The sequence below is a fragment of the Chelonia mydas genome, chromosome 11 (genome assembly GCF_015237465.2).
Source record: "Chelonia mydas isolate rCheMyd1 chromosome 11, rCheMyd1.pri.v2, whole genome shotgun sequence".
NCBI classification, from domain to species: domain Eukaryota; kingdom Metazoa; phylum Chordata; order Testudines; family Cheloniidae; genus Chelonia; species Chelonia mydas.
In genome coordinates, this window is record NC_051251.2 from 74,311,241 (window position 1) to 74,337,036 (window position 25,796).

Consider the following 25,796-nt stretch of genomic DNA (forward strand, 5'->3'; position numbering starts at 1 on the left):
AATAAATTGTTATTATCCTGATTATGTGAATCAAGGCCAGTGGAACTGTACTTGGCCTTTTGTTATGATGGAGGAACTCACCATCAATTGAGTAGCATTTGCTAGGCAAGGGACATGGGTTCCAACTGTCAGTGACTTGAGAGAGGTTGTTGGTAAGTATTAATTTGTGGTAGTATGTGTCCTGTAGGAGGTTTTTATATGTTAATTGTACTTTTTTTTTCCTCTCCCCTGTGAAATATCAGAGCTCATTTTGATTCTCTTTGGAGTCTAGTTACAGATTGTTGAGCTGAAATCATTTTGGGCTAATGGTGCATTAGCACTGAAGCTTCTCTACTACACGCTGGTATCATGAAAGAGCTAAACTTACTAAGAGCTGAAATCACTGAGTGTTGTGTTAAGTAGTGGGGGGGGCCTGAAGATATATTACAGAGCAAAAAGAAAAGGAGGACTTGTGGCACCTTAGAGACTAACCAATTTATTTGAGCATGAGCTTTTGTGAGCTACAGCTCACTTCATCGGATGCATACTGTGGAAACTGCAGAAGACATTATATACGCAGAGACCATGAAACAGTACCTCCTCCCACCCCACTCTCCTGCTGGTAATAGCTTATCTAAAGTGATCATCAAGTTGGGCCATTTCCAGCACAAATCCAGGTTTTCTCACCCTCCGCCCCCCCCCCCCCACAAACTCACTCTCCTGCTGGTAATAGCCCATCCAAAGTGACCACTCTCTTCACAATGTGTATGATAATCAAGGTGGGCCATTTCCTGCACAAATCCAGGTTCTCTCACCTCCTCACCCCCCTCCAAAAACCACACACACAAACTCACTCTCCTGCTGGTAATAGCCTATCCAAAGTGACCACTCTCCTTACAACGTGCATGAAAATCAAGGTGGGCCATTTCCAGCACAAATACAGGTTTTCTCACCCTCCCCCCTTTTTTCCAAAAAAACACACACACACAAACTCACTCTCCTGCTGGTAATAGCTTATCCAAAGTGACCACTCTCCCTACAATGTGCATGATAATCAAGGTGGGCCATTTCCAGCACAAATCCAGGTTTTCTCACCCACCCACCCACCCACACACACACACACACACACACACACACACAAACTCACTCTCCTGCTGGTAATAGCTCATCCAAACTGACCACTCTCCCCACAATGTGCATGACAATCAAGGTGGGCCATTTCCAGCATAAATCCAAGTTTAACCAGAACGTCTTGGGGGGGGGGGGGTAGGAAAAAACAAGGGGAAATAGGCTACCTTGCATAATGACTTAGCCACTCCCAGTCTCTATTTAAGCCTAAATTAATAGTATCCAATTTGCAAATGAATTCCAATTCAGCAGTTTCTCGCTGGAGTCTGGATTTGAAGTTTTTTGTTGTAAGATAGCGACCTTCATGTCTGTGATTGCGTGACCAGAGAGATTGAAGTGTTCTCCGACTGGTTTATGAATGTTATAATTCTTGACATCTGATTTGTGTCCATTTATTCTTTTACGTAGAGACTGTCCAGTTTGACCAATGTACATGGCAGAGGCTCGTTCACCTGCACATCCACCAATGTGATATATGCCATCATGTGCCAGCAATGCCCCTCTGCCATGTACATTGGTCAAACTGGACAGTCTCTACGTAAAAGAATTCATAAACCAGTCGGAGAACACTTCAATCTCTCTGGTCACGCAATCACAGACATGAAGGTCGCTATCTTACAACAAAAAAACTTCAAATCCAGACTCCAGCGAGAAACTGCTGAATTGGAATTCATTTGCAAATTGGATACTATTAATTTAGGCTTAAATAGAGACTGGGAGTGGCTAAGTCATTATGCAAGGTAGCCTATTTCCCCTTGTTTTTTCCTACCCACCCCCCCCCCACCCCAGACGTTCTGGTTAAACTTGGATTTATGCTGGAAATGGCCCACCTTGATTGTCATGCACATTGTGGGGAGAGTGGTCAGTTTGGATGAGCTATTACCAGCAGGAGAGTGAGTTTGTGTGGGGGGGGTGGTGGTGAGAAAACCTGGATTTGTGCTGGAAATGGCCCACCTTGATTATCATGCACATTGTAGGGAGAGTGGTCACTTTGGATGAGCTATTACCAGCAGGAGAGTGAGTTTGTGTGTGTGTGTTTTTTTTGGAAAAAAGGGGGGGGGGGTGAGAAAACCTGTATTTGTGCTGGAAATGGCCCACCTTGATTTTCATGCACGTTGTAAGGAGAGTGGTCACTTTGGATAGGCTATTACCAGCAGGAGAGTGAGTTTGTGTGTGTGGTTTTTGGAGGGGGGTGAGGAGGTGAGAGAACCTGGATTTGTGCAGGAAATGGCCCACCTTGATTATCATACACATTGTGAAGAGAGTGGTCACTTTGGATGGGCTATTACCAGCAGGAGAGTGAGTTTGTGGGGGGGGGGGGGGGGGGCGGAGGGTGAGAAAACCTGGATTTGTGCTGGAAATGGCCCAACTTGATGATCACTTTAGATAAGCTATTACCAGCAGGAGAGTGGGGTGGGAGGAGGTATTGTTTCATGGTGTCTGTGTATATAATGTCTTCTGCGATTTCCACAGTATGCATCCGATGAAGTGAGCTGTAGCTCACGAAAGCTCATGCTCAAATAAATTGGTTAGTCTCTAAGGTGCCACAAGTACTCCTTTTCTTTTTGCGAATACAGACTAACACGGCTGTTACTCTGAAACATATTACAGAGCAGTTTGCAGAATGGTTGGAGCTGCTCATGGGACGGCTGGCAGAGCAGAGCGGCTGATAGAGTGGAGCCGTTTGTGGGATGGCTGGTGGACTGGAGTGGAGCAGAGCCCCATGGAGAGGTGGGGCAATTGGCTTTGGATCACGTAAGATGCCCCTTAAACCCCCCTCCCCCCCGCACCTCCACCCAAGTTGGGAGGTAAAACTGCAGATAAACTTTTGAACTCTGGCGCTGCACTGACCAGGGACAGAGACTTTTGGGTTGTTGGACTTTGGGGACTTTGGGTGACTTTGGGTTGCTGGACGCAAGAACCAAACGGAAAGGACACGCCCCAGTTTGCTTGGGGTGGGTTTTTTGCTCATGGGTTGTGTTATGAATCCTGTTGGTGGTGTTTCCCCAACATAATGCCGCATTGTGAGAAAGTTCCAGTGACATTTTCCCCTCCAATACACCGATGAGGAGGCATTGCTATCTATAATGGAGGGCTGAATACTCTCTCTCTCTCTCTGTGCAGGATTCTTGGAAAAACTAGATTCTCATTGGCTTAGTAATGACTGAACATCCATTGTGTTCTCTGGCTAATCCGAACCTGGCCTATTCTTAAAAGTGAGATTGAACGTATCTGTATAAACTACTTTCTGATTAGCTGAACTGGTAAGGCCTAAAACTTAATTGGTAAAATGGTTTGCTGTGAACTGCCTTGGGCAGAAAGCCAAAAGAGTCACTTTGGCACATATCAGATTCTTTCAACATTTTTTCATAATGTGATCCGTTGCAAACTTTGTTTTAAATCAGTTTTTACCAATTTAAGCTGAAACTTAAATTTTGTAATGATAAAGTAAATTTTCCTCAGGTTAGGATTATTTCTTTTAATTAAGTTACTTTCGGGAATTGTGACTGTTGCTTTCAGACTTCCTTGCTTCCACAGTAGAAAAACTGGACTGTAACAGGATCAATAGGTGGGGAAAAAATGCCTAATGGTCAGGGTTTAAGAAAACTGGGGGAGATGAAAGAACTGCTTGTTGATCGGTGAACGACGGATTCGTGTTCCACCAGTGTTCTCCATATTAGCAGTGAACACCTTTGTGTCATGGTGTGAGTAACACTAGCCATATTCATTTTCTATGTGGAAAACTTGAGCCATTAATTTAGTCATAATGAACTGGGATGTGATTTGTTTTCTTATTAATGCAGTGTGTAAACACTGAATGGAGTCTTTGTATTCATGCATTTTGATCATTCATGTGTTTAATGGAGTGTGGGGAGCCTAAATGTTCTCTGTTCCCAGGGCCCCAATACATCTTAACCTCTCTCTGCCTCCAGTTTAGTGCAATATGTCAGGAATCACCAGCTGCAGAGAGGGTTCCAGGCCAGACTCATGTTCTAGCCAATAGAGGCTAAATACCCCCAAAGACAGGGCTAGCACCCAGGGGTGCCCGCACCCTGCTGTAATCACTGCAAACCCTGCTTCCCAAGCTGCACAGAATCCTGTGTCTTCCTACCAGATCATCCTCCCTAGGCTGGAAAGGCGTCGTTTACTGCCCTTCTTTGTACTTCCTAGGAGCAGGGGGTGTTCCAAAGGCTGCAGAGACGCTTGAATGGATCCTCACAGCTGCTCCCGCCCAGTGAGAGAGGTAGGAGAAGATTATTTTCCCCCATTTCTTGATGAAGAAACTACGGCAGAGGAAGGTGAAGTGACTTCTCTAATATCAAATGGGCAGGCAGAGAAGAGTTCGGATTAGAACCCAAGAGTTCTGCCTTCCCTTGGGAGACTTTCCCCAGGGTCTAGGAGGAATGGAACCCACGAGTCCTGACTTCCTAACTTACTGACTGCCCAGATTTCAGACACTAAATGCTCACAATAAAGTGCTCTCAAATGAGTTACATGAATTGTACCTTGAAAATATGCAGCAAGTAATTTGGAAGAACTAACAATCAAACACCTCCCAGACGTTATTGGAGAGAAGGTGGCAAACCTTATCATCTGTGTTATGAATTGTTGCTCAGTCTTGAAAGTGAATAACTATAAAGTGGAAGGCTTGGTTGCTACCAGAGGCTGAGCTGGCAGGGGGTGGAAGGGGCAGGAACACGGTCTCTACCCCTGAGCCTGTAGCAATTCTTGTCCGAGTGAAGTGAGGCTACCACGCAGCTCAGTGGCAGTGAGATAGATATTGCGGGAAATCGCAATCTGAGAGATCCCTACAGAATGAGGTTAAACTTGATGGAACTAAGGTTCAGTGTTTTAGGAGATCATTCTATTGAAAGGGCAAATGTTTCTGTATTATGGTGGGATTGTATGGGAGTTCTTTAAGGAGGAGATGTGGCAAATGGAAACCTTGAGAAGCTCTATGAGCTTCAAGGGACTCTGAAACAAGGTGCTAGAGAAACAAAGGTAAGTGTCATTCCTAGGAAATCCATGGGAGAAGGGAAGACAATGTCTCACTCTCAGACCAAGCCTTTGAAGCTCCACCCTGGTGAAAGACCCTTGACTGCTCATCACCCGTAGCATGAAGACAAGATGAGAGGCCTCTAGCGGGTACAAGAGTGACTCAGAGATTCCTGGGTACGCTTGTTCTGGGCCACAGTGCTTGTTATGAACTAGAAACCACAGACAACCACCTGGGAGGGGTGTGAAGGCCTGGTCACTGGCCAGAGCCTTTCGAGGAGTGAGGTGATCTCTGGGAAGCTTAGCAGTGTGTGGGTAGGTTCTTCATACAAAGGAAGCTCTTTTCAGGTTCCTGCTCCCGGATAACGTACATGCCGCCGCTCCCATATCCGGTCATCTTCATTGTCTCTTCCAAAAAAAAAAGCAATCAACCAAACACCAGTCAGTCCCTCCCCCCAGCTCCCCTTACCAAGTCCCACAGAAACTCCCCTGTGTGCAGCTGCTTGCTAGCTCCCGTGCTGAGACTTTTAGACTTCATCATGTAAAGCAGACGAGAGTACAATCATACAAAACAATAAAAACTAAATCTGGGTCCCTGCCTCAGTTTCCTCATCACTCCAGGGGATTCTCTGTGCTGGGTCCAAGACCCCTGATTAGGCAGTGTCCTGGGCCAAAGTAGCCAGCTCCTCCCCCCACACTCCTCATGAGGCTTCTACATGTTAGGTGGCCTCTCTCCTGGACCCTTCATCCAGCTTCTGTGACCTTGCTCTCTCTCCCACCCTCACCCCTCACTTCCTCTTCCTGTCCCTGTTCCTGTGTGTTTCTTTATTTTAAGCCCCCGCGTTCTCATCTGGTCCCTTTTGTTTTTCTCCTTATAAGGTTCCACGGCTCCTGCTTTCCCTGCTCCCTTCAGGAGCCATCTGCACGTGTTTGCGAAGGGTGCAGCTCACCCATTGTCCCAGATGTTTGCACCTCAATAGGGTCATTCCGTCCTAAGCACTGTCTCCTTGTCGCTGTTTGGTGCATGGTGCTACAGGGCTTGTCAGCACTGGGGGCTCCACCTACTTACAGGCTCTCCTGACACAGCAGATTTTCATAGCACAACTCCACAAAAAGAACCACAGTCCATCACGTGTCCTGCCATAGCCCCAAACCATACAGATGCGGTGGGAAAACGGCAGCAGGAAGAGAAATAGATCCACGCAGGACCTGCCCCTGAGTAACTGACTTCAGTGCTGGGCGATGGAGGAAATGACCGGAACTGATTGAAACACAAACACACACCCAGCGCCAGAATGGTACAATATCACCGCCCAGCAGTGCAGACAAACCACTGAGGCCGAACAGGCAGTGTCACTGACTGACATGGCTTCTTGCTTCTCCTCTCACTGTATTTCTGCTTCTCCCCCGACACCAGAGGGGCATGAGACACAGGATGCTGGGGAGTCAATGTGGCCAAGCAGAAAGCAGGTTGAGCCTGCACTGGGAAGTTACCTTGTCTAGCAGGAGATAGGAAGCTAGGGCACTGGAGCAGAGGGAAGGGGAAAGAAATGGACATTACTCAGCGGATCCTAAGCCCATTGAAACTCTGGAGGGTGCACAGCTAGGGCGTGTTACTAGAAGTCATTCTGAGCAATGGGAGAAGTTAAATATAAGGCAAAGGGGGTGTGTGTATGTAACCCTTCTGCCCATCAGAGTTGGCAGCAACAAGGGCCGGGTTCAATATCTAGGGGATCCATTCCAATAACAAAATGCAAACCGGCTCGAGCCCCCACCCAGTGACCTGGGACAAATATATACCACCCCCGCTGGGCGCCTCCAAGAGGCAATACTTCCCCTCTCGCAAGCACATAGTCTGAGTGTAGCAAAAAGCCTTTTAATAACAGAGAGAAACAATGTGGCATTATGTTGGGGAAACATCACCAACAGGATTCATAACACAACCCATGAGCAAAAAAAAACCACCCCAAGCAAATTGGGGCATGCCCCTTTCCCTCGGGTTCTTGAGTCCCAGCACCCAAACGTCTCTTGAGTCCAGCAATCCACAAATCACCCAAAGTCCAAAAAGTCCAGCCCCAGAGTTCAAAAGTTCATCTGCATAGTGTTACTCCCCAGTCTGGCTAAAATGTGCCTGTGTGTGGGGGAAAGGGGTAAGGGGCACCTTACGTGTCCTGAAGCTGACTGCCCCACAGGGCTCTGCTCTGCTACGCTGTCTCACGAACGGCTCTGCTCCACCACGACCGGCTCTGCTCTGCACAGCTCGCCGTCTCACGAACACACCGCTGTCTCACGGATGGCTCCGCTCCACCACGACCGGCTCCACTCCGCACAGCTCGCCGTCTCACGAACAGCTCTGCTCAGCTCGCCGTCTCACGAACACGCCGCTGTCTCACGAACGGCTCCGCTCCACCACGACCGGCTCTGCTCTGCACAGCTCGCTGTCTCACGACCGGCTCCGCTCTGCACAGCTTGCCGTCTCACGAACAGCTCTGCTCAGCTCGCCATCTCACGAACACACCGCTGTCTCACGGACTGCTCCGCTCCACCACGACCGGCTCTGCTCGGCACAGCTCGCTGTCTCACAAACAGCTCTGCTCAGCTCGCTGTCTCACGAACGGCTCCGCTCTGCACAGCTCGCCGTCTCACGAACAGCACCACTGCACGCTAGATCTTCCAGCTCCCCACTACTTGACACAGTGCTCAGTGATTTCAGCTCATAGTAGTGGGGGCCTTAGTGCTGGTGCACCATAAGGCCAACGTGAATGCAGCCCAGTACCTGTAGCAAGACTCTTAATAGACCCAAAATTAGCTCTGACATTCCACAGTGGAGAGAGACAGAGGTGCAATTGGTGCTTCAGGCCCTCACAAAGGGGCCCACACCACCAGGTACTAATACCTGTCTCAAGTCTCTCTCAATTCACACAGTTTTGGAACCCATGACCCTTGCCTAGCGAGTGCTACTCAGTTGATGGTGAGTCCCTCCATCATAACAAAAGGCCAAGTACAGTTCCAAGCACAGTTCCCATAATCAGGGTAATAACAATTTACTCTTCCCGCCCCAATAACAGACACTGGGGATCCCACAACAGCTGAAGTGACCATTTGGGCAGCTATGGCCTCAGTCTAGGCGGGGTGGGTGTGCCTATGCAAATGAGATCGGCCCCTGAAGTTTTTTTTCCACAACTTGCCACACCTCACCACCAGATGTCAGGGTGGAGCTCATCCTGACACTGCTTACATGTAGAACAGTTTGTCCTCAGGGGCCTGGGAGGGGAAGGACATCTGCTAATTTCTTTCTTTTCATTTGCTTTACTTCTTCTCCCTTATCCTAAAGATACTCAGCATGGAAGTGGTGACACTTCTCCCCTGAAGGAATGGCTCTGAGTCACTTTCCTTTGCTTCTTCCCACCTTTACCAGGGCAGCTAGCAGGGAGAGGATCCTGACCAATGGCTATTTTCATTCTTTTCTTTCTTAGTGTTTAGCCCTGGAATTGGCCTTGCTCAGGGTGACCATACGTCCCGTTTTGGCTGGAACAGTCCCTTTTTTAGGCCCTTCCTCAGTTTTTGGCAAAAATATACCCAAATGCGTGAAGCGGGGGCGAGCTGCAACGCCAGCCCAGCGCTGGAGGGAGAGCTCAGGAGAGTGGCTCGGGCCCGCCCCACACGCGAGTGGGCTGCAGGAGAGCACAGGCTGCCCCTGCACACCGGGAGGTAGGGGGACCTCAGGCTGGCCCCGTGTAGGTGGGAGGCAGGGAGGGCTGGGGCTGGCCCTGCATGCAGAGAGGAGAGTGGAGCCTTGGTTGGCCCAGTGTGCAGGTGGGCAGCGGGGGTGGGGTGGGGCTTAGGCACTGGGGCGGCACTGGTTGGGGGATACAGGGGGAGGTCAGGCTGGCCCCACATGGGAGGAAGCAGGGAGTGCTTGGGCTGACCCCATTTGGTTGGCTTCAGGCTGGCCCGTGGGGTGTCTCATTTTCCCTTTGGGAAAATATGGTCACCCTAGCCCTGGCTAAATTGCAAATATCTAGTGGGCAGTCGGGGAAAAAACTTCTTCAGTGCAGAGTTACGGTTGCTTGGTGAGATGTCATCCCCTTGCAGAACATCAACATCACCAAAACTCAAACCTCTGAACATCAGGAAATGCTCCCACACCCTTAACTCTGCTCTCTCAGCAATGTCCCAATATGCCCTCGTAACACACATACGTTTTGCTCTGCCAACACCATGGTGGCTGAAGTGTCTGAACTTTTCACCTCCAGTTACAGCAACTCTAAACAGACCCACACCCTCAGTTGGGCCTGACACGGCACAACCCCTGGGCAAGCCAGATGGTGACACAGGCTGGGCCTGGCCATGAGAGTGACTGCAGAGCCAGCCACCCCCCACTCAGAGGAGTACCCCCACCTCACTGACCCCTGCTCACTCACCCACATTGCCCCCCTCAATTCTGAAAGCCTGGGTGGGGAAGCTTATTTTCTCTTGTGATGCTCTGAGCATCTGGATCTAAGAATGGTGCCCCCTCAGCTGTTCCCTTGGGGAAACCAAAGGGTTAATTTTGAGAGAGCTGATTAGGGTCCAGGCTGGACCGGATGATCTCCACCTAGGCTCTCCATGGTCCCGGTCCATGCTGCTAATTGAAAGAATTAAGATCCGATGTCCCTCTTATACAGTTTATTAAAGTGAACAAATCGAGACCACACATCACTAAGGCTAAATTATTGTAAACACTATAGAGCTAACTAAGGGTTAAACGATACAGTTATGCTCAAATCAGTGAATCAACGAATTAACAAGGATATTGCACAGGAATAAAGTGTCATCAATTTAGTGAAATCATCAGAGTAATACAGCAGAACATCAGCCCTTATAAATCCTAACACAAGGGGAGCCTGCCAATGAGCTGCGACTGTTCAGTGAGGTGTCTATGGAAAGATTAGGATTTGCTGGTTAGGATTATGCTATCTGTACGCATGCATCATTTTTGTATTTGAAGTTATGAGTATTGGCTCTATACCTGGATTTCAAATGTTGGCTCCTAGAGTACAGTCCACAAGGTAGCTAGCCAGCACATCTTGAAGGGACTGTTCAAATTAACAGGTTTCAGATTAGCAGCCATGTTAGTCTGTATCCGCAAAAAGAAAAGGAGGACTTGTGGCACCTTAGAGGCTAACAAATTTATTTGAGCATAAGCTTTCGTGAGCTACAGCTCACTTGTACTCCTTTTCATTTTGTTCAAATTAAGTGGTTCATCAAGGAACACTTGGTGGACAATGGACCATGGGAGACGCCGATCTACACTGAATGGGCCGTCATGTAAAGGTGCTGTCTGGAGTGTAAGTAATGACTTCCTACAAAGAGTGAGGGAAATTGGGCATGAACATATGACTTGCCCATGTGACTCCAAACTCCATCTTGTTGCTATAATTTTCCACAGTAAGAACAATGGGATGCCCTCCACATGGCAAAAGCTGTAAAAGACCCTGGAAAGACCTCCCTTTTGTCTTCAGTCCTGCTCTTACCCCTGGAGGAACTTTGCTACAAACTGAAGCTCTGAACAAAGGACTGAATGACCCATCCAAGCTGTGGATGTACTCCAGGGACTTGACTTGAGCCAGCAGTTTATTCCATCACTGCTACAAGCCTGAACAAAGAACTTTGCCATACTGCATGCAATTGATTCCTTTAACCAATTTTAACTCTCACCTTCCCCCCCCTTTTTTTAAATGAATTTTAGATACTAAAGGATTGGCACCAGCGTGATTTTGGGGTAAGATCTGAGTTATATATTGACCTTGGTGTGTGACTGGACCTTTGGGATCTGAAGAACCTATTATTTGATTAGACTGCTTGTAAAGAACCACTCATCTCTGAATCCATTGTTTTTGGTGGTGATATAAGAACTGGAATGCCTGAGGAAACTGCCTTTATGTTTTCTTGTTAGCCGGTGTGGTGAAACAGAAGTTTACTTTTGTGGCTGGTTTCATATATCTTTTAAAAGAATAACCACCAGTTTTGGGTTGTTTGCCCTATTTCTCAGCAGTTTGTCCTGAATTTGGCATCCTCAGTTGTGACCCACTAAGGCACGGTTACAACTGGAAAAGAGATGATGGAATGGGGACACAGGCAAGGCTCTGCAGCATCAGAGCTGGGAACGGAATATTGGGGAACAGACTGTGCCAGCGGGTAGAGCTATGAATATGTGTCAAGGTTTCTTCCCCACTCTGAACTTTAGGGTACAGATGTGGGGACCTGCATGAAAGACCCCTTAAGCTTATTCTTACCAGCTTAGGTTAAAAGCTGCCACCACCAAAGTGTTACACAAAGAACAGGGAAAGTGCCCACTTGGAAACGTCTTCCCCCCAAAATATCCCCCCAAGCACTACACCCCCTGTCCTGGGGAAGGCTTGATAAAAATCCTCACCAATTTGCATAGGTGAACACAGACCCAAACCCTTGGATCTTAAGAACAAGGAAAAAGCAATCAGGTTCTTAATAGAAGAATTTTAATTAAAGAAAAAGTAAAAGAATCACCTCAGTAAAATCAGGATGGTAAATACCTTACAGGGTAATCAGATTCAAAACATAGAGAATCCCTCTAGGCAAAACCTTAAGTTACAAAAAGACACAAAAACAGGAATATCCATTCCATTCAGCACAACTTATTTTATCAGCCATTTAAACAAAACAGAATCTAACGCATATCTAACTAGATTGCTTACTGGCTTTTTCTTCTATTAAAATTCTTCTTGTAAGAACCTGATTGCTTTTTTCATTGTTCTTGAGATCCAAGGGTTTGGGTCTGTGTTCACCTATGCAAATTGGTGAGGATTTTTATCAAGCCTTCCCCAGGAAAGGGGGTGTCGGGTTTGGGGAGGATTTTGGGGGGAAAGACCTTTCCAAGCGGGCTCTTTCCCGGTTATATATCTGTTTATCGCTGCCACCACCAAGCGTCTAAGTAAAGGGCAAAAGGTAAAATAGTTTGTACCTTGGGGAAGTTCTAACCTAAGCTGGTAAAAATAAGCTTAGGGGGTTTTCATGCAGGTCCCCACATCTGTATCCTGGAGTTCAGAGTGGGGAAGGAACCTTGACATGGTGGCAGAGTGGTGGAATTAACTTGAAATTATTTTGAGATCAATTTGAGATTTTTTGAACCTGAAGCAGAGATTTTTAAAAGGAAATATTTTTTTACTTTGGGCTGCTGGAAAGCAGGTTTTAAGCTGAAAGCAGTTAGAGCTTTTTTTTCTGCTTGGGGGCCAGAGCAGAGATAAAAGAGGATTGTCTTTTGTGAGCTGGAGTTTTCTCTACCTAAAGGCAGGGTAGTTAACCTCCTGCAGGGAAATTCATAAGTCTTCAGAGACCCGAAGAAGTATTTTTTTTCCCTAAGAGCAACTGGAGGGGTTTTCTGCCTATTTACCTGGAGACAAAGGTGTTAGGTTTTTTTTTTTTTAAGGATTTTTCTGTAGGCTGACAATCACTATCAGAGAACATAGGTATCTGGACAGCACAGCAAAATTTAAACAAGCCAAGTTTTTTTTTGTTTTCTTTCTAACTCTCGGGTGTAAAGTTAGTTAAAAACAGAGAGGTTAGGATGACAGACTGCACTGTTCAACAGAAGCTGGAATTAGCCATATTTGAGGCTGAGGAAAGACAAAAGGAATATGAAAGTCGGGTAGAACTCCGACAGATGGAGATGGATGCACAAGCGGCCAAAGAAAAAGAAATGGAGGCTGCCCACAGGAGAGAAATGGAGGCAAGGGAAAAAGAAATGGGGGCAAGAGACAAAGAACTGGAGGAGAAGGAAAAAGAGAGGAAGCATGAGGAGGAGGAAAAGGAAAAAGAGAGGAAGCATGCACTGGAGATGGAGAAGGCAAAGGCTCCGCAGAATATACCAACAAACCCTAGCAATCCTTCTCCAGGTACCACTTTCCATCCCAGAAAGTTCCCCACCTACAAGGCAGGTGATGATACCGAGGCCTTCTTAGAAAACTTTGAAAGGGCCTGCCTTGGGTACAGCATCTCTACAGACCAATACGTGTTAGAGCTGAGGCCGCAGCTCAGTGGACCCTTAGCTGAGGTGGCGACTGAAATGCCTAAGGAACACATGAACAAGTATGAACTGTTTAAAACCAAGGCGAGAGTCAGAATTGGGCTAACACCTGAGGATTCCTGTCAGCAGTTCAGAGCCCTAAGGTGGAAACCAGACGTGTCATTTACCCGACATCCCTACCACATTGTGAAACATTGGGATGCCTGGATATCGGGAGCAAGTGTTAAATCTCCAGAAGATTTACCCTTCTTAATGCAAATGGAGCAGTTCTTAGAGGGTGTTCCTGAGGAAATAGAAAGATACATCCTAGATGGGAAGCCCAAAATTGTAATCGAGGTGGGGGAGATTGGAGCCAAATGGGTGGAGGTGGCAGAAAAGAAAAAAACTGGTCGCAGTTGGAGCGGATACCAGAAGGGACAACCTCAGACCACACCCTACTACCAGGGGCACCCCAAGGTCCCAACTGCCCCCCAAGGAACTCTCCAGACACCTTATTGTCCCGCCACACCGTTCTCCGGCAACCCACCTCGCCCCAGTGACCCGTCAGCTGGACGATGTTTTAAATGTAACGAGCCAGGGCATGTAAAGGCCAACTGTCCCAAGAACCCCAACAGATTACAGTTCGTTGCACCGGAATCACACCAGAGGTCCTCAGGCCCAGATACCTCCCAGATACCCTCAGAGCGGAGGGAAACTGTGAGTGTGGGCGGGAAGAAGGACACCACGTGAAGGGACATCGGAGCACAAGTGTCGGCTATCCATGCTTCCTTAGTGGACCCCAATTTAATCAACCCAGAGATCCAAGTGACGATTCAACCCTTCAAGTCCAACCCTTGCAATTTGCCTACAGCCAAGTTGCCTGTCCAGTACAAAGGCTGGTCAGGAACGTGGACTTTTGCAGTCTGTGATGATTATCCCATCCCCATGCTGTTGGGGGAAGACTTGGTCAATCACGTGAAGCTAGCCAAGAGGATGGGAATGGTCACCCGCAGCCAGGCTATACAAGCCGTCACGCCTAGCTCTGTTCTGGAAACTTCTACCAGGATCCAGTCAGAGGTGTTGGACCCAGACCCCAGGCCAATGTCTGCAACAGCAGTAGTGGATCCAGTCCCAGAGACCCAGACAGAGCCAGTCCCAGAACCAGAACCGGAGGAACAACTAGCACCAGACCCATTGCCAGCACTGAATCCAGTATTTACAATCCCAACACCAGAAGGCCCCACCAAACCTGAACCGGCAGCAGCCAATAACCCTACACAAGAGGCTCAGCCGGAGCTTGAACCCCAACATAGTGCATCAGCGGAGAGCAATTCACAGTCAATGGAAAGAGCCCCATTCCCTACATCGCTTCCAGAGGGACCAAGCATAGATCCACAATCCAATGAGGAACTGATGTCTCCAACATCAAGGGAACAGATCCAGACCAAAGAGGAAGCAGATGAAATCTCCAGAGAGCTTGGACGGTGGCTCGGAGCAACCCACCGCCTCTCAGCTCTTCTAATCGATCCAGGTTTGTTGTAGAAAGAGGACTTTTATACAAGGAAACTCTTTCTGGTGGACACCAGGAAGACTGGCATCCTCAGAGACAGTTGGTAGTTCCAACTAAGTACCGGGTCAAGCTCTTGAGCTTAGTCCATGATCACCCTAGTGGCTATGCTGGGGTGAACAGGACCAAAGACCGTTTGGGGAGGTCATTCCACTGGGAGGGAATGGGCAAGGAAGTTTCTACCTATGTCCGGTCTTGTCAGGTATGCCAAAAAGTGGGAAAACCCCAAGACCAGGTCAAAGCCCCTCTCCAGCCACTCCCCATCATTCAAGTTCCATTTCAGCGAGAAGCTGTGGATATTCTGGGTCCTTTTCCGAAAAAGACACCCAGAGGAAAGCAGTACATACTGACTTTCACGGATTTTGCCACCCGATGGCCGGAAGCAGTAGCTCTAAGCAACACCAGGGCTAAAAGTGTGTGCCAGGCACTAGCAGACATTTTTGCCCAGGTAGGTTGGCCCTCCGACATCCTCACAGATGTAGGAACTAATTTCCTGGCAGGACCTATGGAAAGACTTTCGGAAGCTCATGGGGTAAATCACTTGGTTGCCACTCCTTACCACCATCAAACAAATGGCATGGTGGAAAAGTTTAATGGAACTTTGGGGGCCATGATATGTAAATTCGTAAATGAGCACTCCAGTGATTGAGACCTAGTGTTGCAGCAGTTGCTCTTTGCCTGCAGAGCTGTACCACATCCCAGTTTAGGGTTTTCACCATTTGAACTTGTATATGGCCGCAAGGTTAAGGGGCCATTACAGTTGGTGAAGCAGCAATGGGAGGGATTTACACCTTCTCCAGGAACTAACATTTTGGACTTTATAATCAACCTACAAAACACCCTCCGAACCTCTCTAGCCCTTGCTAAAGAAAACCTACAGGATGCTCAAAAAGAGCAAAAAGCCTGATATGATAAATATGCCAGAGAGCGTTCCTTCAAAGTAGCGGACCAGGTCATGGTCTTGAAGGCGCTCCAGGCCCATAAAATGGAATCGTCGTGGGAAGGGCCATTCACGGTCCAGGAGCGCCTGGGAGCTGTTAATTATCTCATAGCATTCCCCACCTGCAACCGAAAGCCTAAGGTATACCACATTAATTCTCTAAAGCCCTTTTATTCCAGAGAATTAAAGGTTTGTCAGTTTACAGCCCAGGGAGGAGATGACGCTGAGTGGCCTGAAGGTGTCTACTACGAAGGGAAATGTGCTGGTGGTGTGGAAGAGGTGAACCTCTCCATGACCCTTGGGCGTATGCAGCGACAGCAGATCCAGGAGCTGTGCACTAGCTACGCGCCGACGTTCTCAGCCACCCCAGGACTGACTGAACGGGCATACCACTCCATTGACACAGGTAATGCTCACCCAATTAAAGTCCAACCTTACCGGGTGTCTCCTCAAGCTAAAACTGCTATAGAACGGGAGATCCAGGATATGTTACAGATGGGTATAATCCGCCCCTCTGAAAGTGCGTGGGCATCTCCAGTGGTTCTAGTTCCCAAACCAGATGGTGAGATACGTTTTTGCGTGGACTACCATGAGCTAAATGCTGTAACTCGCCCAGACAACTATCCAATGCCACGTGCATATGAACTATTAGAGAAACTGGGACGGGCCCAGTTCATCTCTACCTTGGACTTAACCAAGGGGTACTGGTAGGTAACGCTAGATGAATCCGCCAAGGAAATCACCACCCATGTCGGGCTGTATGAATTTAATGTACTCCCTTTCGGGCTGCGGAATGCACCTGCCACCTTCCAAAGACTTGTAGATGGTCTCCTAGCAGGATTGGGAAAATATGCAGTCCCCTACCTTGACAATGTGGCCATATTTTTGGATTCCTGGGCAGAACACCTGAAACTCTACAAACAATCTTCGTGCGCATAAGTCAGGCAGGACTAACTGTTAAGGCTAAGAAGTGTCAAATAGGCCTAAACAGAGTGACTTACCTTGGACACCAAGTGGGTCAAGGAACTATCAACCCCCTACAGGCCAAAGTGGATGCTATCCAAAAGTGGCCTGTCCCAAAGTCAAAGAAACAGGTTCAATCCTTCTTAGGCTTGACCAGTTATTACAGGCGATTTGTACTGCAATACAGCCAAATCGCCGCCCCACTGACAGACCTAACCAAAAAGAAACAGCCAAATGCCGTTCAGTGGACCGAAGAGTGTCAGAAGGCCTTTAACCAGCTTAAAGCGACACTCATGTCTGACCCTGTGCTAAGGGCCCCAGACTTTGACAAACCATTCCTAGTAACCACAGATGCGTCCGAGCGTGGTGTGGGAGCAGTTTTAATGCAGGAAGGACCGGATCAAGAACTCCACCCTGTAGTGTTTCTCAGCAAGAAGCTGTCTGAGAGGGAAAGCAACTGATCAGTCAGTGAAAAAGAATGTTACGCCATTGTCTACGCTCTGGAAAAGCTACGCCCATATGTTTGGGGACGGCGTTTCCACATGCAAACCGACCATGCTGCGCTACAGTGGCTTCATACCGCCACGGGAAATAACAAAAAACTTATTCGGTGGAGTTTAGCTGTCCAAGATTTTGATTTCGACATCCAACACATCTCAGGAGCTTCTAACAAAGTGGCTGATGCACTCTCCCGTGAAAGTTTTCCAGAATCAACTGGTTAAAATCGTCCTTCAGATGTGGAAAATATTGTTAGTCTTTATATACTTCATAGTATATTTAGAGGTGCATGTGCCTTATTAACTCTGTTTTCTCCTAGAGCTCCAGGAAGAAATCACAGCCAGCGTTTCACCCTAGCTGTGATTTGGGGGGTGAATATAAAGGGAATAAATATAAAGGGAAGGGTAAACACCTTTAAAATCCCCCCTGGCCAGAGAAAAACCCTTTCACCTGTAAAGGGTTAAGAAGCTAGGATAACCTCGCTGGCACCTGACCAAAATGACCAATGAGGAGAGAAGATACTTTCAAAGCTGGAGCAGGAGAGAAACAAAGGCTCTCTCTGTCTGTGTGATGCATTTTCTGGGAACAGAAAGGAATGGAGTCTTAGAACTTAGTAAGTAATCTAGCCAGATATGCGTTAGATTCTGTTTCTTTAAATGGCTGAGAAAATAAGTTGTGCTGAATGGAATGTAGATTCCTGTTTTTGTTTCTTTTTGTAACTTAAGGTTTTGCCTGGAGGGATTCTCTATGTTTTGAATCTGATTACCCTGTAAGGTATTTACCAGCCTGATTTTACAGAGGTGATTCTTTTTACTTTTTCTTCTATTAAAATTCTTCTTTTAAGAACCCGATTGCTTTTTCGTTGTTCTTAAGATCCAAGGGTTTGGGTCTGTGTTCACCTATGCAAGTTGGTGAGGATTTTTATCAAGCCTTCCCCAGGAAAGGGGGTGTCGGGTTTGGGGAGGATTTTGGGGGGAAAGACGTTTCCAAGGGGGCTGTTTCCCTGTTATATATCTGTTAGACTCTTGGTGGTGGCAGTGATAAAGTACAAGAGCAAAAGGTAAAATAGTTTGTACCTTGGGGAAGTTCTAACCTAAGCTGGTAAAAATAAGCTTAGGGGTTTTTCATGCAGGTCCCCACATCTGTACCCTAGAGTTCAGAGTGGGGAAGGAACCTTGACAGCCTCTGAAGTTCTTTTCCACAACCCACCATGACTCGCCACCAGATGTCAGGGTAGAGCTCATCCTGACTCTGCTTACACCTGCACTTTGGATTTCTGGTCTTCTGCTCTCTGTCTGTGTGACAAGAGCCAGGGGAGAGGGTGAAGGAAAGGAGGCACTTAAGTCCACTTGTAAGAGGTTTAGAATAAAGGCAGCATTATGAGAGATGGACAGTAATTTTTTTTTTTAATTTGGTGCTACTCCAGTAAAGGCAACTGGAGGACGGTAAATTAAAGTTTGGGGTGGTTAAAGATAACTTGGCACAACAGGGTTTGGAGGATTTGGTCGGAGTGAAGAAAAGATTAAAAAATGGTTCTGAAGTGAAAAAGGGAGAGTGAGTGGGTTAACCCGGGAAGTTGCTCAGAAACAATTAACTGCAACAGAGAATGGCACTTCTGCAATTCAACTGAGGTGCAAACAAAAGCGCAAAAAAAAAAAAAAAAAAAGGCCCAGTGTAAGGCAGCTGTATTGAAGCTTAAAGAATTGAATGCAGAAGTAAGTGATTTAAAATAAGTGAAGAGTTACAAGTAGCTTTTGCAAAAATTAATGCTGCAGACTTTGTAGGGAAGTAAACACTTAGGAGTTGTGAAAATGTTAAAAAGTAACAATTTTGGTGTTATAAAAAGGGAATGCTTGGTTTAATAATAATACCCAGTTACGTAAATATAAATATATGTGCAATGACTCGTCCTTCTCACTGGCTTCAGTGACACGGCGGCAGGCTCACGAGATGACAGCTGGGTGTTCACAGGCGAATGACAGCGATGGATGTTAACTGCCACAGATGGTAAGTAATAGCTGCAGGGGGCACTTGCCTGGAGTTTCCATCACCTGTGGAAGCAAACCCACGTGCACCTGCCACTCGGATGGACAGCCCCCAACTGATGTAATGGCTGCTTTTATATAGACTCTGTAGCGCAAAACCCCTTAGGGAAACCCCATAGAATCCCCGGGAAAATCCAGTTAAAACTGGAACTTGTTTACTACTTGGGCCCCTGACCATTGGAAAGGGCAGGAAAACACTCCAACTGCCCTCCTGATCACATGACCAAGTCCTCCATTTTAGATAACAAAATGGGTTCCATACAAACATAATAAATCATAATACTAATAGCCTTACAAACACAGCTTTAGGAATTTGCCCCTAACAGAGGGGAAATGGGAATAGTTTGTCATCAAAATCACTAGGGGTGTGTGTGTGTGTGTGTGTGTGTATATAAATGGGGTTTCTTTTGGAACTTAACTTGACTGCCTTGTTTATACAAAATGGGAATATAATCAGGGTACAGTATTATAAAAAAATAATTAGAGCAGTGCAAGGGATATTAGGCAAAAAATAATTTGTGTGTGTAAATATTTCTGTGTGATGATGCAAGGTTTTAAGGACCTAAACCAACACTCATGATTTGTAAAATCCTGTTTGTAGGTTTAAGAATAATTAGGTTCGTTTTGTTTTTAAATAAAAAAATAATGCCACTAAAAGTCCATTTGAATCTCACATCCAAAGTTGCAACATTGACAGACCCTTTTGCCAGCTAGCATGAGGTGGCTTTGGTATTTAGCATTTAACCCTTTGGGTACTTCTGTGTGTTTATGAAGTTTAATATCTTTTTAAATGAGGACCAAAGAATGTGGCCATGGCAGAGGCAGCCACAACTGGGAAAATGGAGAGAGATACTGGATCCTTTTTTTTTTTTAAACTAATTGTGAATTGGTTGGGGATCAAAATAATACTGGGGTGGGGGGAGTAAATGGGATGGAAGGCTCCCTTGCCATGCAAACAAAAACGACACTACTAATGTTTAGAGAAAGGAAAGTCCACTGAACACTTCTACTTTCATCTAAGCGTGCAGCCAGCAATAACCTAAGTGACTGCATACCGCATCACTGTGACATTTAAAATATGCACTGTCCTAATTCTTTCTAAATGATCCTATTGTTTTTCTAGCTGTATCTTTGTATCTCATACTGTTATTTATCCGTTTTGTTCCCCATCCCTCAAGTGTTTTTATATGGGAAAAAATGTATTGAAGAAACTTAGTATGCAGTTGACAAAGAGGAATTTGGTGTAATTATGATCGGTGATTATTTTTTATACTGTAAGTGCCAAAGCTTTACTACCGTGGAAAGACAACTCTTTTAATAAAAAGATTTACAAACCAAATGTGTGACTAGTGATTTTTTATTTTGTTGTTGCAATGGGGTTCAGGGAAAGAAGGTGTACCCTGAACTGAAATAGCTTTGCTTTTGGAAAGAAGACGGGACAGCCATCTTTCTGCAATATGAAGTTGAAAACAGGAGAATATTTGTTGACCATTTTCGTAAAGAAAGTAGCATAGAAACGATTATTTGAATTACAGTAGCCCTAGAGACACCAGTGGAGATCAAAGCACCACTGAGTTAGTACAAACCCCATAGAATTAGTACACACAGAGTGAGAAAGTGATTGAGAGAGCTTCAGGGCAGGGACTAATTAGATGAGACAGACAAAGAATGGGAGAAAGGAAGTATTATCTCCATTTTAAAGATGGGAAACTGTGGGACAGCATTTAAGGCCTCAGTCCAACAAGGTACTTAAGCATGTGAGTAACTTTAAGCACACGTATTGTCTTATCAGTTTTAATGGGATTAGTGACATGCTTAAAGTTAGCCCTGTGTTTAAATATTTGCTGAACTGGGGTCCAAGCGACTTGCCCAGCATCCCAAAAGAAGTGGCAAAGCCAGGAATTGACCCTACATCTCCTGAGATCAGGCCTATAGCTTAGCTGCACTATCACCCATACAGAGTAAGCATTGGGGAGGAAGATTATAAATGATCTTAATTCATCTCTCCTTATAACTGTGGATGGAGGATAATTTAATCACTCGTTACTAAGCAAGGGATGGACATGTATAAGAGATACCTGTCTCCATTTTACAAGAATTTACAGATCCATCCTACTTCATTCTTCCAAAAGTGGGCTGCTATTCAGGGTGGATAAAAACAACCAATTATTTAAAAAAAAATAAATAACAAAAATCAGATTTTTTTATTTAAATCGGATTTTTGAGGGAAAAAACCTCTCTAAAGATAGTTTTAATTAAGAATCATTATAGCTCAAAGATATCTCATCATGGAATAGGGATTATAAATTCTCTAGTATGAGACAATATATTCATGTAATGTTTAAGAAAAGTTTTGTAAATGAGTTCCAATAGTTCATGGATTAGGGACCCAATCTTATGGGCTTCCAGAGGCTTCTGTATAGATTATTTAGGGTAATCTTTCTATCTACCCAATGGGACTCAGTGATCAGTCTAGAAGATACCATCAGAGATGCTTAGTTTTGTAGTTCTCAAACTGTGGATTTGTGTCTCCAGAGATAACATGCTTTTTAACAGCAAAAATGTTTTAAATAAATAAAAAAATAGATAATATAGAGAGGTGAGAAATAACAGACCTCAACCCTATTGTCCCTCTGCAAATTTGTGTACACAGAGTCAATCCCTTACCTCTCGCTAAAAGTGCAAAGTTTCAAAAAGTTCAATGCATAGAAGATTGTTGGGGGTGGAATAGATCTGGACAAGGAGAAGAAGTCTGGAGATAAATGTGAGAAGGGAGGGACAGGCAGTAGAAACAAAGTCAAACTGTTTGAGCAGCATATTCCAGAAGTCTTGAGGTCTTTCTGAGTGTAGCCTTCATTGATTTGAGATGTACCATACCATTCTCTCACTAGAAAGGAAAACCTATAATGGCAGCAGGCTGTAAAAGAGACCCAGTTTGGGAATATTTTAATGAAGTTCCTCTACTTGTGGGTAAGACAGGCATGCGTGTAAAACGCAAATAGTGCAACAAAGAAATGCAAGGCCTGGTTGCCCAAATGAAACAACATCATGAAAAGTGTTCCTTCTCAGGAGGAAGCTGTATTGAAGATGATGAGAGGAACATGTCTGAACATGCAGGATCTTCAGGGTGGTAAACTTTTTTATTTCATACGTCTCTCTTAAGGGCTGCCTGTCTTCCTTCTGGACTATTCTTGAATTCTCATGTTTGAGCAAAAAATATAGTTGTTACTCTGTGGTACTGTCACTTTAGATGCAGTTGTAATAAAAAAATAAACAGCTGAAATGGGCGGATCTTCCTTTTACAATTTCACTTTTAAAGTAGTACTGAGTGTCAGTGAATGCAATGAGTCATACGAAATGAGCAGTATGGTAATAATAATTAAATAACTGCATTGACTTATTTTATTTAGGAGAATCCATCCTCAACATACAGGATTCTGAAGACTATCTACCTTCAAGATCACCATCATTTTCTGTAGTTTTAGAGCCATCTGCCAATGATAGTGTTTCAGTCACATCAAGTATGTCACACAGCCACAGTATATCACCTGTAGCAAAAAGAAAAAAAAATCTCCATCATCCAGAAACAATCATAGATAAGTTTGTGATAAGAACCAGCAGGTTACAAAAAGAGGTAATTGATGAAAAAATTGCCCTGTTTGTTTATGCAACAAACTCTCCTTTCCATATGATCAAGAACCCACACTTCATTAACATGGTTCAGTCATTAAGACCAGGATACAGTCCACCCAACAGAGCAGATATCGCAGGCAAATTGCTGGATAATACGTGTATGAAAGAGAAACTGAGCAGTGTGCAAAAGGTCTAGGGGCCAAAATTGTTAACCTGAGTCTTGATGGATGGAGCAATGTCCACAATGATCCTGTTGTATGTGCTTGTGTGACAACAGAAGAAGGGAATGTCTTCTTTACAGAAACAATTGATACATCAGGAAATGCACACACCGCAGAATACTTACAAGAAGTAGCAGTAACAGCTATACCAAACTGTGGAAAAAAAATTCAAATGTCTAGTACGCAGCTTGGTCACAGACAATGCTGCAAATGTATCCAAGATGAGAAGAAATTATTTTGAAGAGAGTGAAGAGAGTCCCAAGCTAATAACATATGGTTGCAGTGCTCATTTGATGCACCTCCTTGCCAAAGACTTCCGTGTTTCAGAAATAAAGGCTAATGTTGTTGAAATTGCAAAAAAACACTTTGCAGTAGCTGCTCTGGAAAAAAGTGGGAGGAACCAAGCTAATTCTCCCACAAGACGTGCGATGGAACTCAATAGTGGACTGTTTTGAGCACTAGATCGAGAATTTGCCTAATCTGATGACAGTTTGTGAACAAAATCCTGAAAAAATAGATGGTGCTGTCACAGCCAAAGTTCTCAACACTGGGATTAAGAGAAATGTTGAACGCATGCTGAGTACCCTGAAGCCTATTTCTGTAGGCTTGAATGCAGGGAAATAGCTGTTTTACTGCTGATGCTGCTGAAATTTGGAAGGAACCGAGTGAGATCTTAAAAAGAGAAATATGCAATGACAGAGCTAAATTACAAGCATTAAAAAAAACAAATGGGACAAGCACTATGTCCAGCTCATTTTCTTGCAAATATTCTCAATACTTGGTACCAGGGTCAAATCTTAACTGCTGAAGAAGAGGGGTTGGCTATGACATGGACATCCAGCAATCATCCCTCCAGAATGCCAACTAGAATAAACTTCAGAGCTAAGGGTGAACCATTCAAGAAATATAGGTTTGCTGATGATGTTTTAAAGAAAGTCACACCAGTGAACTGGTGGAATTCACTTAAGCACTTGGATTCAGAGACTGATGAAGTGATAATCTCACTTTTAACAGCAGTCGCCTCTTCTGCCAGTGTAGAAAGAATATTCTCTTCCTTTGGACTAGTTCATTCCAAATTGAGAAATCGTTTGGGACCTGAACAAGCAGGGAAGCTTGTTTTTCTTTTCCAGATTATGAACAAACAGGGAAATGAAGGTGAAGACGACTGAGTTAGCTGCAGAAGCCAGTATTTTAAGTTTCTCATGTTGACCTGGCTGACATAGTCAATTAAATTTCTTTAAAAATATTTCATTTAACTATTTTAGTTAAAAACAATTGTAACAAAAAAAACCAATTTTAAAAAACTTGAATGCTTAACTAAATTCAAAAATTCATATGCTTGTTTTGTTAAAATATTGTATGTTTGCTGTTGAAGAAAAAAAATCCAGAATACATAATGTTGTTGTTTTAGTTAAATAAAACAATTTAAAGGTCTGTTCTCCTTCTAATACAGCAGGGATCAGCAACCTTTGGCATGTCAGGGAAAGCCCCGGAGGTCCCAGCTGGTTTGTTTGCCTGCCATGTCCGCAGGTTTGGCCGATCGCAGCTCCCACGGGCAGCGGTTTGCCATCCCAGGCCAATGGGGGCTGCGGGAAGGGAAGCCAGCACGTCCCTCGGCCCATGCCACTTCCCGCAGTCCCCATTGGCCTGGAGCGGCCGAACCTGCTGACGCCGCAGGTAAACAAACCGGCCCGGCCCCCCAGCGGCTTTCCCTGGCAGGCTGCGTGCCAAAGGTTGCTGATCCCTGTGATACAGCATGGCAAGAAAATCCTCCAAATATTAATGATAGTTCACCTCCCAACGACTTCATAAATATCTGTTTCAATTACGTTTGGTAAATGAAATAACCAAACAATCATTCATTTTCTGATTTTGCTGTAAAACTAATCTGAAAAGTTTTCAAAATAAATCACTTTAAAAATGTATCGTGTTTACCTTCTAAAAATGAAACTTACATCTATCTCTGAGTTGTGAAGAATATTTATTAAGGTTATAACAACCAACAAAAATGCACTTTTATGTAGAAATCCATGATGAATCGAGTCTTCCTTACTAGTGATTTAAATCAAATCCACCCTGATATTAACACTTTCAGTGTCCTTACAAACTTAGATGCTTTCACCACAGGCTGGCTGGTTGCCCTTCAGCCAGGCTCTCCCCTTTGATCAGCACCTCAGTTGCTTGGTGTGGTGATGTTTGTAGATGGAGGTGGAAGAGAGAGGAAGAGCATGGCAAACGCCTCTCCCTTTTATCATATTCTTTCTTCCCTCTTGGCTTTGCCATCCCCCTTCAGAGTCAGGTGAGCATTACTTCATCGCCGTCCCAAACTGACCAAAGTAAGGGGGGGTGACTCACTCGAGAGTCCAACAGATCCTTTGTTGCTGCGTAGGCCAGTGTCCTTTGTTCCTGTGAGGCTGAGCTGGGTTTGTGACATACATGCCCTGATGAGGTGTGAACTGCCCCTCTGCTCTTGGACAGTTTTTCCTGGGCCTGTTTTAAGCCATGAGGCCACATTTTCAGCCTCATAACTATATACATGAAATTACAACCTAACACATTACATTACTATAACAACAATGCTCAGTGCATCATGAGCCTTCCAAAGACACCCAACATGACAAACTTTGCATTGGATACTACACAATCCTTTTATAAGGATGAACATATGGGTGTAAGGTGTTCCCCCGAGGTACAGAACCTCACAGTGGGCTAAAAACACTTCCACACATGGGCTGAGGACAGACAAGTTCTCCCACAATACATTACAAAACAGTTCAGAGCGTGGCTTGGTTTAAAAATAGCC

General features: G+C 45.2%; 1 long non-coding RNA gene across 1 annotated transcript; it reads left to right on the top strand.

The window, feature by feature from the left end:
- Nucleotides 1-294: 294 nt before the first annotated feature.
- On the top strand, nt 295-6,057 carry LOC122462372. The gene is made up of 4 exons (XR_006284880.1): nt 295-343; nt 2,719-2,838; nt 4,279-4,351; nt 5,127-6,057. It is a non-coding gene; the product is annotated as an uncharacterized LOC122462372 (long non-coding RNA).
- Nucleotides 6,058-25,796: the final 19,739 nt, after the last annotated feature.